The following is a 17,959-nucleotide window of genomic DNA, read 5'->3' on the forward strand; positions in this document are numbered from 1 at the left end:
TTCCACCAGATATGAAAAAAGGAAACATTTTATTTTTGTTATTGTTTTAAAAAGATGCAGGAAGTTTAATTTGTCTAATTAATTTTAAATTCGAATTATTTACTAGTGCTCTCGGCGACTGCCATATCACGCTGAAAACAACGGTTCTCGTCCGCTCATTGAAGTTAAGCAGCTTCGAGCGCAGGCAGAACTTTGGAGGGAGACCATTTAGGAACACTGCGTGCCGTTGGCTTTTTCATTTTTGTTTTCTCTTTTAAATTCTACCAGATATGAAAAAAGCAAATATATTTTATTTTTGTTATTGTTTAAAAAGGTGCAGAAAGTTTAATTTGTCTAATTAATTTTAAGTTCGAATTAATAACTAGTGCTCTCGGCAACGGCCATATCACGCGGAAAACGCCGGTTCTCGTCCGACCATTGAAAATAAGCAGCTTCGAACGCAGGCAGAACTTTGGAGGAAGACCATTTAGGAACACTGCGTGCCTTTGGCTTTTTCATTTTTGTTTTCTCTTTTAAATTCTACCAGATATGAAAAAAGCAAACATATTTTATTTTTGTCATTGTTTTAAATGATGCAGGAAACTCAATTTGTTTAATTAACTTTAAATTCGAATTATTAACTAGTGCTCTCGGCAACGGCCATATCAAGCGGGAAATACCTTTTCTCGTCCGACCATTGAAGTTAAGCAGCTTCGAACGCAGGCAGAACTTGGGAGGGAGACAATTTAGTAACACTGCGTGCCGTTGGCTTTTTCACTTTTGTTTTCTCTTTTAATTCCACAAGATATGAAAAAAGCAAACATTTTATTTTTGTTATTGTTTTAAAAAGATGCAGGAAGTTTAATTTGTCTAATTAATTTTAAATTTGAATTATTTACTAGTACTCTCGGCGACTGCCATATCACGCTGAAAACAACGGTTCTCGTCCGCTCATTGAAGTGAAGCAGCTTCGAGCGCAGGCAGAACTTTGGAGGGAGACCAATTAGGAACACTGCGTGCCGTTGGCTTTTTCATTTTTGTTTTCTCTTTTAAATTCTACCAGATATGAAAAAAGCAAACATATTTTATTTTTGTTATTGTTTAAAAAGACGCAGAAAGTTTAATTTGTCTAATTAATTTTAAGTTCGAATTATTAACTAGTGCTCTCGGCGACTGCCATATCACGCTGAAAACATCGGTTCTCGTCCGCTCATTGAAGTTAAGCAGCTTTGAGCGCAGGCAGAACTTTGGAGGGAGACAATTTAGGAACACTGCGTGCCGTTGGCTTTTTCATTTTGTTTTCTCTTTTAAATTCTACCAGATATGAAAAAAGAAAACATATTTTATTTTTGTCATTGTTTAAAAAGATGCAGGAAGTTTAATTTGTCTAATTAATTTTAAATTCGAATTATTTACTAGTGCTCTCGGCGACGACCATATCACGCTGAAAACAACGGTTCTCGTCCGATCATTGAAGCTAAGCAGCTTCGAGCGCAGGCAGTACTTGGGAGGGAGACCATTTAGGAACACTGCGTGCCGTTGGCTTATTCACTTTTGTTTTCTCTTTTAAATTCCACCAGATATGAAAAAAGGAAACATTTTATTTTTGTTATTGTTTTAAAAAGATGCAGGAAGTTTAATTTGTCTAATTAATTTTAAATTCGAATTATTTACTAGTGCTCTCGGCGACTGCCATATCACGCTGAAAACAACGGTTCTCGTCCGCTCATTGAAGTTAAGCAGCTTCGAGCGCAGGCAGAACTTTGGAGGGAGACCATTTAGGAACACTGCGTGCCGTTGGCTTTTTCATTTTTGTTTTCTCTTTTAAATTCTACCAGATATGAAAAAAGCAAATATATTTTATTTTTGTTATTGTTTAAAAAGGTGCAGAAAGTTTAATTTGTCTAATTAATTTTAAGTTCGAATTAATAACTAGTGCTCTCGGCAACGGCCATATCACGCGGAAAACGCCGGTTCTCGTCCGACCATTGAAAATAAGCAGCTTCGAACGCAGGCATAACTTTGGAGGAAGACCATTTAGGAACACTGCGTGCCTTTGGCTTTTTCATTTTTGTTTTCTCTTTTAAATTCTACCAGATATGAAAAAAGCAAACATATTTTATTTTTGTCATTGTTTTAAATGATGCAGGAAACTCAATTTGTTTAATTAACTTTAAATTCGAATTATTAACTAGTGCTCTCGGCAACGGCCATATCAAGCGGGAAATACCTTTTCTCGTCCGACCATTGAAGTTAAGCAGCTTCGAACGCAGGCAGAACTTGGGAGGGAGACAATTTAGTAACACTGCGTGCCGTTGGCTTTTTCACTTTTGTTTTCTCTTTTAATTCCACAAGATATGAAAAAAGCAAACATTTTATTTTTGTTATTGTTTTAAAAAGATGCAGGAAGTTTAATTTGTCTAATTAATTTTAAATTTGAATTATTTACTAGTACTCTCGGCGACTGCCATATCACGCTGAAAACAACGGTTCTCGTCCGCTCATTGAAGTGAAGCAGCTTCGAGCGCAGGCAGAACTTTGGAGGGAGACCAATTAGGAACACTGCGTGCCGTTGGCTTTTTCATTTTTGTTTTCTCTTTTAAATTCTACCAGATATGAAAAAAGCAAACATATTTTATTTTTGTCATTGTTTAAAAAGATGCAGGAAGTTTAATTTGACTAATTAGTTTTAAATTCGAATTATTTACTAGTGCTCTCGGCGTCGGCCATATCACGCTGAAAACAACGGTTCTCGTACGATCATTGAAGTTAAGCAGCATCGAGCGCAGGCAGTACTTGGGAGGGAGACCATTTAGGAACACTGCGTGCCGTTGGCTTATTCACTTTTGTTTTCTCTTTTAAATTCCACCAGATATGAAAAAACGAAACATTTTATTTTTGTTATTTTTTAAAAAAGATGAGGGATGTTTAATTTGTCTAATTAATTTTAAATTTGACTTATCAACTAGAGCTCTCGACAACGGCCATATCACGATGAAAACACCGGTTCTGGTCCGATAATTGAAGATAAGCAGCTTCGAGGGCAGACAGTACTTGGGAGGGACACCATTTAGGAACACTGCGTGCCGTTGGCTTTTTCACTTTTGTTTTCTCTTTTAAATTCCAACAGATATGAAAAAAGCAAACATTTTATTTTTGTTATTGTTTTAAAAAGATGCAGGAAGCTTAATTTGTCTAATTAATTTTAAATTCGAATTATTTACTAGTGCTCTCGGCGACTGCCGTATCACGCTGAAAACAACGGTTCTCGTACGCTCATTGAAGTTTAGCAGCTTCGAGCGCAGGCAGAACTTGGGAGGGAGACCATTTAGGAACTCTGCGTGCCGTTGGCTTTTTCATTTTTGTTTTCTCTTTTAATTTCCACCACATATGAAAAAAGCAAACATTTTATTTTTGTTATTGTTTTAAAAAGATGCAGGAAGTTTAATTTGTCTAATTAATTTTAAATTCGAATTATTAACTAGTGCTCTCGGCAGCGGCCATATCACGCTGATAACACCGTTCTCGTCCACTCATTGAAGTTAAGCAGCTTCGAGCGCAGGCTGTACTTGGGAGGGAGACCGTTTAGGAACACTGCGTGCCGTTTCCTTTTTCACTTTTGTTATCTCTTTAAATTCCACCAGATATGAAAAAAGCAATCATTTTATTTTTGATATTGTTTTAAAAAGATGCAGGAAGTTTAATTTGTCTAATTAATTTTAAGTTCGAAATAATAACTAGTGCTCTCGGCAACGGCCATATCACGCAGAAAACGCCGGTTCTCTTCCGACCATTGAAAATAAGCAGCTTCGAACGCAGGCAGAACTTTGGAGGAAGACCATTTAGGAACACTGCGTGCCGTTGACTTTTTCATTTTTGTTTTCTCTTTTAAATTCTACCAGACATGAAAAAAGCAAACATATTTTATTTTTGTCATTGTTTTAAATGATGCAGGAAGTTCAATTTGTCTAATTAACTTTAAATTCGAATTATTAACTAGTGCTCTCGGCAACGGCCATATCAAGCGGGAAATACCTTTTCTCGTCCGACCTCTGAAGTTAAGCAGCTTCGAACGCAGGCAGAACTTGGGAGGGAGACAATTTAAAAACACTGCGTGCCGTTGGCTTTTTAACTTTTGTTTTCTCTTTTAATTCCACAAGATATGAAAAAAGCAAACATTTTATTTTTGTTATTGTTTTAAATAGATGCAGGAAGTTTAATTTGTCTAATTAATTTTAAATTCGAATTATTTACTAGTGCTCTCGGCGACTACAATATCACGCTGAAAACAATTGTTCTCGTCCGCTCATTGAAGTTAAGCAGCTTCGAGCGCAGGCAGAACTTTGGAGGGAGACCAATTAGGAACACTGCGTGCCGTTGGCTTTTTCATTTTTGTTTTCTCTTTTAAATTCCACCAGATATGAAAAAAGCAAATATTTTATTTTTGTTATTGTTTTAAAAAGATGCAGCAAGTTTAATTTGTCTAATTAATTTTAAATTCGAATTATTTACTAGTGCTCTCGGCGACTGCCATATCACGCTGAAAACAACGGTTCTCGTCCGCTCATTGAAGTTAAGCAGCTTCGAGCGCAGGAAAAACTTTGGAGGGAGACCATTTAGGAACACTGCGTGCCGTTGGCTTTTTCATTTTTGTTTTCTCTTTTAAATTCTACCAGATATGAAAAAAGCAAACATATTTTATTTTTGTTATTGTTTAAAAAGATGCAGAAAGTTAAATTTGTCTAATTAATTTTAAGTTCGAATTATTAACTAGTGCTCTTGGCAACGGCCATATCACGCGGAAAACACCGGTTCTCGTCCAACCATTGAAGTTAAGCAGCTTCGAGCGCAGGCAGAACGCTGGAGGGAGACCATTTAGGAACACTGCGTGCCGTTGGCTTATTCACTTTTGTTTTCTCTTTTAAATTCCACCAGATATGAAAAAAGGAAACATTTTATTTTTGTTATTGTTTTAAAAAGATGCAGGAAGTTTAATTTGTCTAATTAATTTTAAATTCGAATTATTTACTAGTGCTCTCGGCGACTGCCATATCACGCTGAAAACAACGGTTCTCGTCCGCTCATTGAAGTTAAGCAGCTTCGAGCGCAGGCAGAACTTTGGAGGGAGACCATTTAGGAACACTGCGTGCCGTTGGCTTTTTCATTTTTGTTTTCTCTTTTAAATTCTACCAGATATGAAAAAAGCAAATATATTTTATTTTTGTTATTGTTTAAAAAGGTGCAGAAAGTTTAATTTGTCTAATTAATTTTAAGTTCGAATTAATAACTAGTGCTCTCGGCAACGGCCATATCACGCGGAAAACGCCGGTTCTCGTCCGACCATTGAAAATAAGCAGCTTCGAACGCAGGCAGAACTTTGGAGGAAGACCATTTAGGAACACTGCGTGCCTTTGGCTTTTTCATTTTTGTTTTCTCTTTTAAATTCTACCAGATATGAAAAAAGCAAACATATTTTATTTTTGTCATTGTTTTAAATGATGCAGGAAATTCAATTTGTTTAATTAACTTTAAATTCGAATTATTAACTAGTGCTCTCGGCAACGGCCATATCAAGCGGGAAATACCTTTTCTCGTCCGACCATTGAAGTTAAGCAGCTTCGAACGCAGGCAGAACTTGGGAGGGAGACAATTTAGTAACACTGCGTGCCGTTGGCTTTTTCACTTTTGTTTTCTCTTTTAATTCCACAAGATATGATAAAAGCAAACATTTTATTTTTGTTATTGTTTTAAAAAGATGCAGGAAGTTTAATTTGTCTAATTAATTTTAAATTTGAATTATTTACTAGTACTCTCGGCGACTGCCATATCACGCTGAAAACAACGGTTCTCGTCCGCTCATTGAAGTGAAGCAGCTTCGAGCGCAGGCAGAACTTTGGAGGGAGACCAATTAGGAACACTGCGTGCCGTTGGCTTTTTCATTTTTGTTTTCTCTTTTAAATTCTACCAGATATGAAAAAAGCAAACATATTTTATTTTTGTCATTGTTTAAAAAGATGCAGGAAGTTTAATTTGTCTAATTAGTTTTAAATTCGAATTATTTACTAGTGCTCTCGGCGACGGCCATATCACGCTGAAAACAACGGTTCTCGTACGATCATTGAAGTTAAGCAGCATCGAGCGCAGGCAGTACTTGGGAGGGAGACCATTTAGGAACACTGTGTGCCGTTGGCTTATTCACTTTTGTTTTCTCTTTTAAATTCCACCAGATATGAAAAAACGAAACATTTTATTTTTGTTATTTTTTAAAAAAGATGAGGGATGTTTAATTTGTCTAATTAATTTTAAATTTGACTTATCAACTAGAGCTCTCGACAACGGCCATATCACGATGAAAACACCGGTTCTGGTCCGATAATTGAAGATAAGCAGCTTCGAGGGCAGACAGTACTTGGGAGGGACACCATTTAGGAACACTGCGTGCCGTTGGCTTTTTCACTTTTGTTTTCTCTTTTAAATTCCAACAGATATGAAAAAAGCAAACATTTTATTTTTGTTATTGTTTTAAAAAGATGCAGGAAGCTTAATTTGTCTAATTAATTTTAAATTCGAATTATTTACTAGTGCTCTCGGCGACTGCCGTATCACGCTGAAAACAACGGTTCTCGTACGCTCATTGAAGTTTAGCAGCTTCGAGCGCAGGCAGAACTTTGGAGGGACACCATTTAGGAACACTGCGTGCCGTTGGCTTTTTCATTTTTTAATTCTCTTTTAAATTCTACCAGATATGAAAAAAGCAAACATATTTTATTTTTGTTATTGTTTAAAAAGATGCAGAAAGTTTAATTTGTTTAATTAATTTTAAGTTCGAATTTTTAACTAGTGCTCTCGGCAACGGCCATATCACGCGGAAAACAACGGTTCTCGTCCGATCATTGAAGTTAAGCAGCTTCGAGCGCTTGTAGAACTTGGGAGGGAGACCATTTAGGAACTCTGCGTGCCGTTGGCTTTTTCATTTTTGTTTTCTCTTTTAATTTCCACCACATATGAAAAAAGCAAACATTTTATTTTTGTTATTGTTTTAAAAAGATGCAGGAAGTTTAATTTGTCTAATTAATTTTAAATTCGAATTATTAACTAGTGCTCTCGGCAGCGGCAATATCACGCTGATAACACCGTTCTCGTCCACTCATTGAAGTTAAGCAGCTTCGAGCGCAGGCTGTACTTGGGAGGGAGACCGTTTAGGAACACTGCGTGCCGTTTCCTTTTTCACTTTTGTTATCTCTTTAAATTCCACCAGATATGAAAAAAGCAATCATTTTATTTTTGATATTGTTTTAAAAAGATGCAGGAAGTTTAATTTGTCTAATTAATTTTAAGTTCGAAATAATAACTAGTGCTCTCGGCAACGGCCATATCACGCGGAAAACACCGGTTCTCGTACGATCATTGAAGTTAAGCAGCATCGAGCGCAGGCAGTACTTGGGAGGGAGACCATTTAGGAACACTGCGTGCCGTTGGCTTATTCACTTTTGTTTTCTCTTTTAAATTCCACCAGATATGAAAAAACGAAACATTTTATTTTTGTTATTTTTTAAAAAAGATGAGGGATGTTTAATTTGTCTAATTAATTTTAAATTTGACTTATCAACTAGAGCTCTCGACAACGGCCATATCACGATGAAAACACCGGTTCTGGTCCGATAATTGAAGATAAGCAGCTTCGAGGGCAGACAGTACTTGGGAGGGACACCATTTAGGAACACTGCGTGCCGTTGGCTTTTTCACTTTTGTTTTCTCTTTTAAATTCCAACAGATATGAAAAAAGCAAACATTTTATTTTTGTTATTGTTTTAAAAAGATGCAGGAAGCTTAATTTGTCTAATTAATTTTAAATTCGAATTATTTACTAGTGCTCTCGGCGACTGCCGTATCACGCTGAAAACAACGGTTCTCGTACGCTCATTGAAGTTTAGCAGCTTCGAGCGCAGGCAGAACTTGGGAGGGAGACCATTTAGGAACTCTGCGTGCCGTTGGCTTTTTCATTTTTGTTTTCTCTTTTAATTTCCACCACATATGAAAAAAGCAAACATTTTATTTTTGTTATTGTTTTAAAAAGATGCAGGAAGTTTAATTTGTCTAATTAATTTTAAATTCGAATTATTAACTAGTGCTCTCGGCAGCGGCCATATCACGCTGATAACACCGTTCTCGTCCACTCATTGAAGTTAAGCAGCTTCGAGCGCAGGCTGTACTTGGGAGGGAGACCGTTTAGGAACACTGCGTGCCGTTTCCTTTTTCACTTTTGTTATCTCTTTAAATTCCACCAGATATGAAAAAAGCAATCATTTTATTTTTGATATTGTTTTAAAAAGATGCAGGAAGTTTAATTTGTCTAATTAATTTTAAGTTCGAAATAATAACTAGTGCTCTCGGCAACGGCCATATCACGCAGAAAACGCCGGTTCTCTTCCGACCATTGAAAATAAGCAGCTTCGAACGCAGGCAGAACTTTGGAGGAAGACCATTTAGGAACACTGCGTGCCGTTGACTTTTTCATTTTTGTTTTCTCTTTTAAATTCTACCAGACATGAAAAAAGCAAACATATTTTATTTTTGTCATTGTTTTAAATGATGCAGGAAGTTCAATTTGTCTAATTAACTTTAAATTCGAATTATTAACTAGTGCTCTCGGCAACGGCCATATCAAGCGGGAAATACCTTTTCTCGTCCGACCTCTGAAGTTAAGCAGCTTCGAACGCAGGCAGAACTTGGGAGGGAGACAATTTAAAAACACTGCGTGCCGTTGGCTTTTTAACTTTTGTTTTCTCTTTTAATTCCACAAGATATGAAAAAAGCAAACATTTTATTTTTGTTATTGTTTTAAATAGATGCAGGAAGTTTAATTTGTCTAATTAATTTTAAATTCGAATTATTTACTAGTGCTCTCGGCGACTACAATATCACGCTGAAAACAATTGTTCTCGTCCGCTCATTGAAGTTAAGCAGCTTCGAGCGCAGGCAGAACTTTGGAGGGAGACCAATTAGGAACACTGCGTGCCGTTGGCTTTTTCATTTTTGTTTTCTCTTTTAAATTCCACCAGATATGAAAAAAGCAAATATTTTATTTTTGTTATTGTTTTAAAAAGATGCAGCAAGTTTAATTTGTCTAATTAATTTTAAATTCGAATTATTTACTAGTGCTCTCGGCGACTGCCATATCACGCTGAAAACAACGGTTCTCGTCCGCTCATTGAAGTTAAGCAGCTTCGAGCGCAGGAAAAACTTTGGAGGGAGACCATTTAGGAACACTGCGTGCCGTTGGCTTTTTCATTTTTGTTTTCTCTTTTAAATTCTACCAGATATGAAAAAAGCAAACATATTTTATTTTTGTTATTGTTTAAAAAGATGCAGAAAGTTAAATTTGTCTAATTAATTTTAAGTTCGAATTATTAACTAGTGCTCTTGGCAACGGCCATATCACGCGGAAAACACCGGTTCTCGTCCAACCATTGAAGTTAAGCAGCTTCGAGCGCAGGCAGAACGCTGGAGGGAGACCATTTAGGAACACTGCGTGCCGTTGGCTTATTCACTTTTGTTTTCTCTTTTAAATTCCACCAGATATGAAAAAAGGAAACATTTTATTTTTGTTATTGTTTTAAAAAGATGCAGGAAGTTTAATTTGTCTAATTAATTTTAAATTCGAATTATTTACTAGTGCTCTCGGCGACTGCCATATCACGCTGAAAACAACGGTTCTCGTCCGCTCATTGAAGTTAAGCAGCTTCGAGCGCAGGCAGAACTTTGGAGGGAGACCATTTAGGAACACTGCGTGCCGTTGGCTTTTTCATTTTTGTTTTCTCTTTTAAATTCTACCAGATATGAAAAAAGCAAATATATTTTATTTTTGTTATTGTTTAAAAAGGTGCAGAAAGTTTAATTTGTCTAATTAATTTTAAGTTCGAATTAATAACTAGTGCTCTCGGCAACGGCCATATCACGCGGAAAACGCCGGTTCTCGTCCGACCATTGAAAATAAGCAGCTTCGAACGCAGGCAGAACTTTGGAGGAAGACCATTTAGGAACACTGCGTGCCTTTGGCTTTTTCATTTTTGTTTTCTCTTTTAAATTCTACCAGATATGAAAAAAGCAAACATATTTTATTTTTGTCATTGTTTTAAATGATGCAGGAAATTCAATTTGTTTAATTAACTTTAAATTCGAATTATTAACTAGTGCTCTCGGCAACGGCCATATCAAGCGGGAAATACCTTTTCTCGTCCGACCATTGAAGTTAAGCAGCTTCGAACGCAGGCAGAACTTGGGAGGGAGACAATTTAGTAACACTGCGTGCCGTTGGCTTTTTCACTTTTGTTTTCTCTTTTAATTCCACAAGATATGAAAAAAGCAAACATTTTATTTTTGTTATTGTTTTAAAAAGATGCAGGAAGTTTAATTTGTCTAATTAATTTTAAATTTGAATTATTTACTAGTACTCTCGGCGACTGCCATATCACGCTGAAAACAACGGTTCTCGTCCGCTCATTGAAGTGAAGCAGCTTCGAGCGCAGGCAGAACTTTGGAGGGAGACCAATTAGGAACACTGCGTGCCGTTGGCTTTTTCATTTTTGTTTTCTCTTTTAAATTCTACCAGATATGAAAAAAGCAAACATATTTTATTTTTGTCATTGTTTAAAAAGATGCAGGAAGTTTAATTTGTCTAATTAGTTTTAAATTCGAATTATTTACTAGTGCTCTCGGCGACGGCCATATCACGCTGAAAACAACGGTTCTCGTACGATCATTGAAGTTAAGCAGCATCGAGCGCAGGCAGTACTTGGGAGGGAGACCATTTAGGAACACTGTGTGCCGTTGGCTTATTCACTTTTGTTTTCTCTTTTAAATTCCACCAGATATGAAAAAACGAAACATTTTATTTTTGTTATTTTTTAAAAAAGATGAGGGATGTTTAATTTGTCTAATTAATTTTAAATTTGACTTATCAACTAGAGCTCTCGACAACGGCCATATCACGATGAAAACACCGGTTCTGGTCCGATAATTGAAGATAAGCAGCTTCGAGGGCAGACAGTACTTGGGAGGGACACCATTTAGGAACACTGCGTGCCGTTGGCTTTTTCACTTTTGTTTTCTCTTTTAAATTCCAACAGATATGAAAAAAGCAAACATTTTATTTTTGTTATTGTTTTAAAAAGATGCAGGAAGCTTAATTTGTCTAATTAATTTTAAATTCGAATTATTTACTAGTGCTCTCGGCGACTGCCGTATCACGCTGAAAACAACGGTTCTCGTACGCTCATTGAAGTTTAGCAGCTTCGAGCGCAGGCAGAACTTTGGAGGGACACCATTTAGGAACACTGCGTGCCGTTGGCTTTTTCATTTTTTAATTCTCTTTTAAATTCTACCAGATATGAAAAAAGCAAACATATTTTATTTTTGTTATTGTTTAAAAAGATGCAGAAAGTTTAATTTGTTTAATTAATTTTAAGTTCGAATTTTTAACTAGTGCTCTCGGCAACGGCCATATCACGCGGAAAACAACGGTTCTCGTCCGATCATTGAAGTTAAGCAGCTTCGAGCGCTTGTAGAACTTGGGAGGGAGACCATTTAGGAACTCTGCGTGCCGTTGGCTTTTTCATTTTTGTTTTCTCTTTTAATTTCCACCACATATGAAAAAAGCAAACATTTTATTTTTGTTATTGTTTTAAAAAGATGCAGGAAGTTTAATTTGTCTAATTAATTTTAAATTCGAATTATTAACTAGTGCTCTCGGCAGCGGCAATATCACGCTGATAACACCGTTCTCGTCCACTCATTGAAGTTAAGCAGCTTCGAGCGCAGGCTGTACTTGGGAGGGAGACCGTTTAGGAACACTGCGTGCCGTTTCCTTTTTCACTTTTGTTATCTCTTTAAATTCCACCAGATATGAAAAAAGCAATCATTTTATTTTTGATATTGTTTTAAAAAGATGCAGGAAGTTTAATTTGTCTAATTAATTTTAAGTTCGAAATAATAACTAGTGCTCTCGGCAACGGCCATATCACGCAGAAAACGCCGGTTCTCTTCCGACCATTGAAAATAAGCAGCTTCGAACGCAGGCAGAACTTTGGAGGAAGACCATTTAGGAACACTGCGTGCCGTTGACTTTTTCATTTTTGTTTTCTCTTTTAAATTCTACCAGACATGAAAAAAGCAAACATATTTTATTTTTGTCATTGTTTTAAATGATGCAGGAAGTTCAATTTGTCTAATTAACTTTAAATTCGAATTATTAACTAGTGCTCTCGGCAACGGCCATATCAAGCGGGAAATACCTTTTCTCGTCCGACCTCTGAAGTTAAGCAGCTTCGAACGCAGGCAGAACTTGGGAGGGAGACAATTTAAAAACACTGCGTGCCGTTGGCTTTTTAACTTTTGTTTTCTCTTTTAATTCCACAAGATATGAAAAAAGCAAACATTTTATTTTTGTTATTGTTTTAAATAGATGCAGGAAGTTTAATTTGTCTAATTAATTTTAAATTCGAATTATTTACTAGTGCTCTCGGCGACTACAATATCACGCTGAAAACAATTGTTCTCGTCCGCTCATTGAAGTTAAGCAGCTTCGAGCGCAGGCAGAACTTTGGAGGGAGACCAATTAGGAACACTGCGTGCCGTTGGCTTTTTCATTTTTGTTTTCTCTTTTAAATTCCACCAGATATGAAAAAAGCAAATATTTTATTTTTGTTATTGTTTTAAAAAGATGCAGCAAGTTTAATTTGTCTAATTAATTTTAAATTCGAATTATTTACTAGTGCTCTCGGCGACTGCCATATCACGCTGAAAACAACGGTTCTCGTCCGCTCATTGAAGTTAAGCAGCTTCGAGCGCAGGAAAAACTTTGGAGGGAGACCATTTAGGAACACTGCGTGCCGTTGGCTTTTTCATTTTTGTTTTCTCTTTTAAATTCTACCAGATATGAAAAAAGCAAACATATTTTATTTTTGTTATTGTTTAAAAAGATGCAGAAAGTTAAATTTGTCTAATTAATTTTAAGTTCGAATTATTAACTAGTGCTCTTGGCAACGGCCATATCACGCGGAAAACACCGGTTCTCGTCCAACCATTGAAGTTAAGCAGCTTCGAGCGCAGGCAGAACGCTGGAGGGAGACCATTTAGGAACACTGCGTGCCGTTGGCTTATTCACTTTTGTTTTCTCTTTTAAATTCCACCAGATATGAAAAAAGGAAACATTTTATTTTTGTTATTGTTTTAAAAAGATGCAGGAAGTTTAATTTGTCTAATTAATTTTAAATTCGAATTATTTACTAGTGCTCTCGGCGACTGCCATATCACGCTGAAAACAACGGTTCTCGTCCGCTCATTGAAGTTAAGCAGCTTCGAGCGCAGGCAGAACTTTGGAGGGAGACCATTTAGGAACACTGCGTGCCGTTGGCTTTTTCATTTTTGTTTTCTCTTTTAAATTCTACCAGATATGAAAAAAGCAAATATATTTTATTTTTGTTATTGTTTAAAAAGGTGCAGAAAGTTTAATTTGTCTAATTAATTTTAAGTTCGAATTAATAACTAGTGCTCTCGGCAACGGCCATATCACGCGGAAAACGCCGGTTCTCGTCCGACCATTGAAAATAAGCAGCTTCGAACGCAGGCAGAACTTTGGAGGAAGACCATTTAGGAACACTGCGTGCCTTTGGCTTTTTCATTTTTGTTTTCTCTTTTAAATTCTACCAGATATGAAAAAAGCAAACATATTTTATTTTTGTCATTGTTTTAAATGATGCAGGAAATTCAATTTGTTTAATTAACTTTAAATTCGAATTATTAACTAGTGCTCTCGGCAACGGCCATATCAAGCGGGAAATACCTTTTCTCGTCCGACCATTGAAGTTAAGCAGCTTCGAACGCAGGCAGAACTTGGGAGGGAGACAATTTAGTAACACTGCGTGCCGTTGGCTTTTTCACTTTTGTTTTCTCTTTTAATTCCACAAGATATGAAAAAAGCAAACATTTTATTTTTGTTATTGTTTTAAAAAGATGCAGGAAGTTTAATTTGTCTAATTAATTTTAAATTTGAATTATTTACTAGTACTCTCGGCGACTGCCATATCACGCTGAAAACAACGGTTCTCGTCCGCTCATTGAAGTGAAGCAGCTTCGAGCGCAGGCAGAACTTTGGAGGGAGACCAATTAGGAACACTGCGTGCCGTTGGCTTTTTCATTTTTGTTTTCTCTTTTAAATTCTACCAGATATGAAAAAAGCAAACATATTTTATTTTTGTCATTGTTTAAAAAGATGCAGGAAGTTTAATTTGTCTAATTAGTTTTAAATTCGAATTATTTACTAGTGCTCTCGGCGACGGCCATATCACGCTGAAAACAACGGTTCTCGTACGATCATTGAAGTTAAGCAGCATCGAGCGCAGGCAGTACTTGGGAGGGAGACCATTTAGGAACACTGTGTGCCGTTGGCTTATTCACTTTTGTTTTCTCTTTTAAATTCCACCAGATATGAAAAAACGAAACATTTTATTTTTGTTATTTTTTAAAAAAGATGAGGGATGTTTAATTTGTCTAATTAATTTTAAATTTGACTTATCAACTAGAGCTCTCGACAACGGCCATATCACGATGAAAACACCGGTTCTGGTCCGATAATTGAAGATAAGCAGCTTCGAGGGCAGACAGTACTTGGGAGGGACACCATTTAGGAACACTGCGTGCCGTTGGCTTTTTCACTTTTGTTTTCTCTTTTAAATTCCAACAGATATGAAAAAAGCAAACATTTTATTTTTGTTATTGTTTTAAAAAGATGCAGGAAGCTTAATTTGTCTAATTAATTTTAAATTCGAATTATTTACTAGTGCTCTCGGCGACTGCCGTATCACGCTGAAAACAACGGTTCTCGTACGCTCATTGAAGTTTAGCAGCTTCGAGCGCAGGCAGAACTTTGGAGGGACACCATTTAGGAACACTGCGTGCCGTTGGCTTTTTCATTTTTTAATTCTCTTTTAAATTCTACCAGATATGAAAAAAGCAAACATATTTTATTTTTGTTATTGTTTAAAAAGATGCAGAAAGTTTAATTTGTTTAATTAATTTTAAGTTCGAATTTTTAACTAGTGCTCTCGGCAACGGCCATATCACGCGGAAAACAACGGTTCTCGTCCGATCATTGAAGTTAAGCAGCTTCGAGCGCTTGTAGAACTTGGGAGGGAGACCATTTAGGAACTCTGCGTGCCGTTGGCTTTTTCATTTTTGTTTTCTCTTTTAATTTCCACCACATATGAAAAAAGCAAACATTTTATTTTTGTTATTGTTTTAAAAAGATGCAGGAAGTTTAATTTGTCTAATTAATTTTAAATTCGAATTATTAACTAGTGCTCTCGGCAGCGGCAATATCACGCTGATAACACCGTTCTCGTCCACTCATTGAAGTTAAGCAGCTTCGAGCGCAGGCTGTACTTGGGAGGGAGACCGTTTAGGAACACTGCGTGCCGTTTCCTTTTTCACTTTTGTTATCTCTTTAAATTCCACCAGATATGAAAAAAGCAATCATTTTATTTTTGATATTGTTTTAAAAAGATGCAGGAAGTTTAATTTGTCTAATTAATTTTAAGTTCGAAATAATAACTAGTGCTCTCGGCAACGGCCATATCACGCAGAAAACGCCGGTTCTCTTCCGACCATTGAAAATAAGCAGCTTCGAACGCAGGCAGAACTTTGGAGGAAGACCATTTAGGAACACTGCGTGCCGTTGACTTTTTCATTTTTGTTTTCTCTTTTAAATTCTACCAGACATGAAAAAAGCAAACATATTTTATTTTTGTCATTGTTTTAAATGATGCAGGAAGTTCAATTTGTCTAATTAACTTTAAATTCGAATTATTAACTAGTGCTCTCGGCAACGGCCATATCAAGCGGGAAATACCTTTTCTCGTCCGACCTTTGAAGTTAAGCAGCTTCGAACGCAGGCAGAACTTGGGAGGGAGACAATTTAAAAACACTGCGTGCCGTTGGCTTTTTAACTTTTGTTTTCTCTTTTAATTCCACAAGATATGAAAAAAGCAAACATTTTATTTTTGTTATTGTTTTAAATAGATGCAGGAAGTTTAATTTGTCTAATTAATTTTAAATTCGAATTATTTACTAGTGCTCTCGGCGACTACAATACCACGCTGAAAACAATTGTTCTCGTCCGCTCATTGAAGTTAAGCAGCTTCGAGCGCAGGCAGAACTTTGGAGGGAGACCAATTAGGAACACTGCGTGCCGTTGGCTTTTTCATTTTTGTTTTCTCTTTTAAATTCCACCAGATATGAAAAAAGCAAATATTTTATTTTTGTTATTGTTTTAAAAAGATGCAGCAAGTTTAATTTGTCTAATTAATTTTAAATTCGAATTATTTACTAGTGCTCTCGGCGACTGCCATATCACGCTGAAAACAACGGTTCTCGTCCGCTCATTGAAGTTAAGCAGCTTCGAGCGCAGGAAAAACTTTGGAGGGAGACCATTTAGGAACACTGCGTGCCGTTGGCTTTTTCATTTTTGTTTTCTCTTTTAAATTCTACCAGATATGAAAAAAGCAAACATATTTTATTTTTGTTATTGTTTAAAAAGATGCAGAAAGTTAAATTTGTCTAATTAATTTTAAGTTCGAATTATTAACTAGTGCTCTTGGCAACGGCCATATCACGCGGAAAACACCGGTTTTCGTCCAACCATTGAAGTTAAGCAGCTTCGAGCGCAGGCAGAACTCTGGAGGGAGACCATTTAGGAACACTGCGTGCCGTTGGCTTTTTCATTTTTGTTTTCTCTTTTAAATTCTACCAGATACGAAAAAAGCAAACATATTTTATTTTTGTCATTATTTAAAAAGATGCAGGAAGTTTAATTTGTCTAATTAACTTTAAATTCGAATTATTAACTAGTGCTCTCGGCAACGGCCATATCAAGCGGGAAATACCTTTTCTCGTCCGACCATTGAAGTTAGCAGCTTCGAACGCAGGCAGAACTTGGGAGGGAGACCATTTAGGAACAATGCGTGCCGTTGGTTTTTCACTTTTGTTTTCTCTTTTAAATTACACCAGATATGAAAAAACCAAACATTTTATTTTTGTTATTGTTATAGAAAGATGCAGGAAGTTTAATGTGTCTAATTAATTTTAAATTCTAATTATTTACTAGTGCTCTTGGCGACTGCCATACTATGCTGAAAACAAAGGTTCTCGTTCGCTCATTGAAGTTTAGCAGCTTCGAGCGCAGGCAGAACTTTGGAGGGACACCATTTAGGAACACTGCGTGCCGTTGGCTTTTTCACTTTTGTTTTCTCTTTTAAATTCCACCAGATATGAAAAAAGCAAATATTTTATTTTTGTTATTGTTTTAAAAAGATGCAGCAAGTTTAATTTGTCTAATTAATTTTAAATTGGAATTATTTACTAGTGCTCTCGGCGACTGCCATACTATGCTGAAAACAAAGGTTCTCGTTCGCTCATTGAAGTTAAGCAGCTTCGAGCGCAGGCAGAACTTTGGAGGGAGACCATTTAGGAACACTGCGTGCCGTTGGCTTTTTCATTTTTGTTTTGTCTTTTAAATTCTACCAGATATGAAAAAAGCAAACATATTTTATTTTTGATATTGTTTTAAAAGATGCAGAAAGTTTAATTTGTCTAATTAATTTTTAGTTCGAATTATTAACTAGTGCTCTCGGCAACGGCCATATCACGCGGAAAACACCGGTTCTCGTCCAACCATTGAAGTTAAGCAGCTTCGAGCGCAGGCAGAAGTTTGGAGGGAGACCATTTAGGAACACTACGTGCCGTTGGCTTTTTCATTTTTGTTTTCTCTTTTAATTTCCACCACATATGAAAAAAGCAAACATTTTATTTTTGTTATTGTTTTAAAAAGATGCAGGAAGTTTAATTTGTCTAATTAATTTTAAATTCGAATTATTAACTAGTGCTCTCGGCAGCAGCCATATCACGCTGAAAACAACGGTTCTCG

At 36.3% G+C, this 17,959-nt stretch overlaps 7 pseudogenes; all 7 read left to right on the forward strand.

The window, feature by feature from the left end:
• Positions 1-1,405: 1,405 nt before the first annotated feature.
• On the forward strand, positions 1,406-1,524 carry LOC149703809 (5S ribosomal RNA; annotated as a pseudogene).
• A 1,173-nt stretch (positions 1,525-2,697) lies between these two features.
• LOC149703810 (5S ribosomal RNA) lies at positions 2,698-2,816 on the forward strand (annotated as a pseudogene).
• Positions 2,817-6,052: 3,236 nt separating this feature from the next.
• LOC149703811 (5S ribosomal RNA) lies at positions 6,053-6,171 on the forward strand (annotated as a pseudogene).
• Positions 6,172-7,341: 1,170 nt separating this feature from the next.
• On the forward strand, positions 7,342-7,460 carry LOC149703812 (5S ribosomal RNA; annotated as a pseudogene).
• A 3,236-nt stretch (positions 7,461-10,696) lies between these two features.
• Positions 10,697-10,815, forward strand: LOC149703813 (5S ribosomal RNA; annotated as a pseudogene).
• A 3,495-nt stretch (positions 10,816-14,310) lies between these two features.
• On the forward strand, positions 14,311-14,429 carry LOC149703814 (5S ribosomal RNA; annotated as a pseudogene).
• Positions 14,430-16,632: 2,203 nt separating this feature from the next.
• Positions 16,633-16,751, forward strand: LOC149703815 (5S ribosomal RNA; annotated as a pseudogene).
• Positions 16,752-17,959: the final 1,208 nt, after the last annotated feature.

The sequence above is a fragment of the Phalangium opilio genome, unplaced genomic scaffold, assembly GCF_054372755.1.
Source record: "Phalangium opilio isolate 3A_F unplaced genomic scaffold, DU_Popi_V2 ptg000017l_1, whole genome shotgun sequence".
In the NCBI taxonomy this organism is placed as follows: domain Eukaryota; kingdom Metazoa; phylum Arthropoda; class Arachnida; order Opiliones; family Phalangiidae; genus Phalangium; species Phalangium opilio.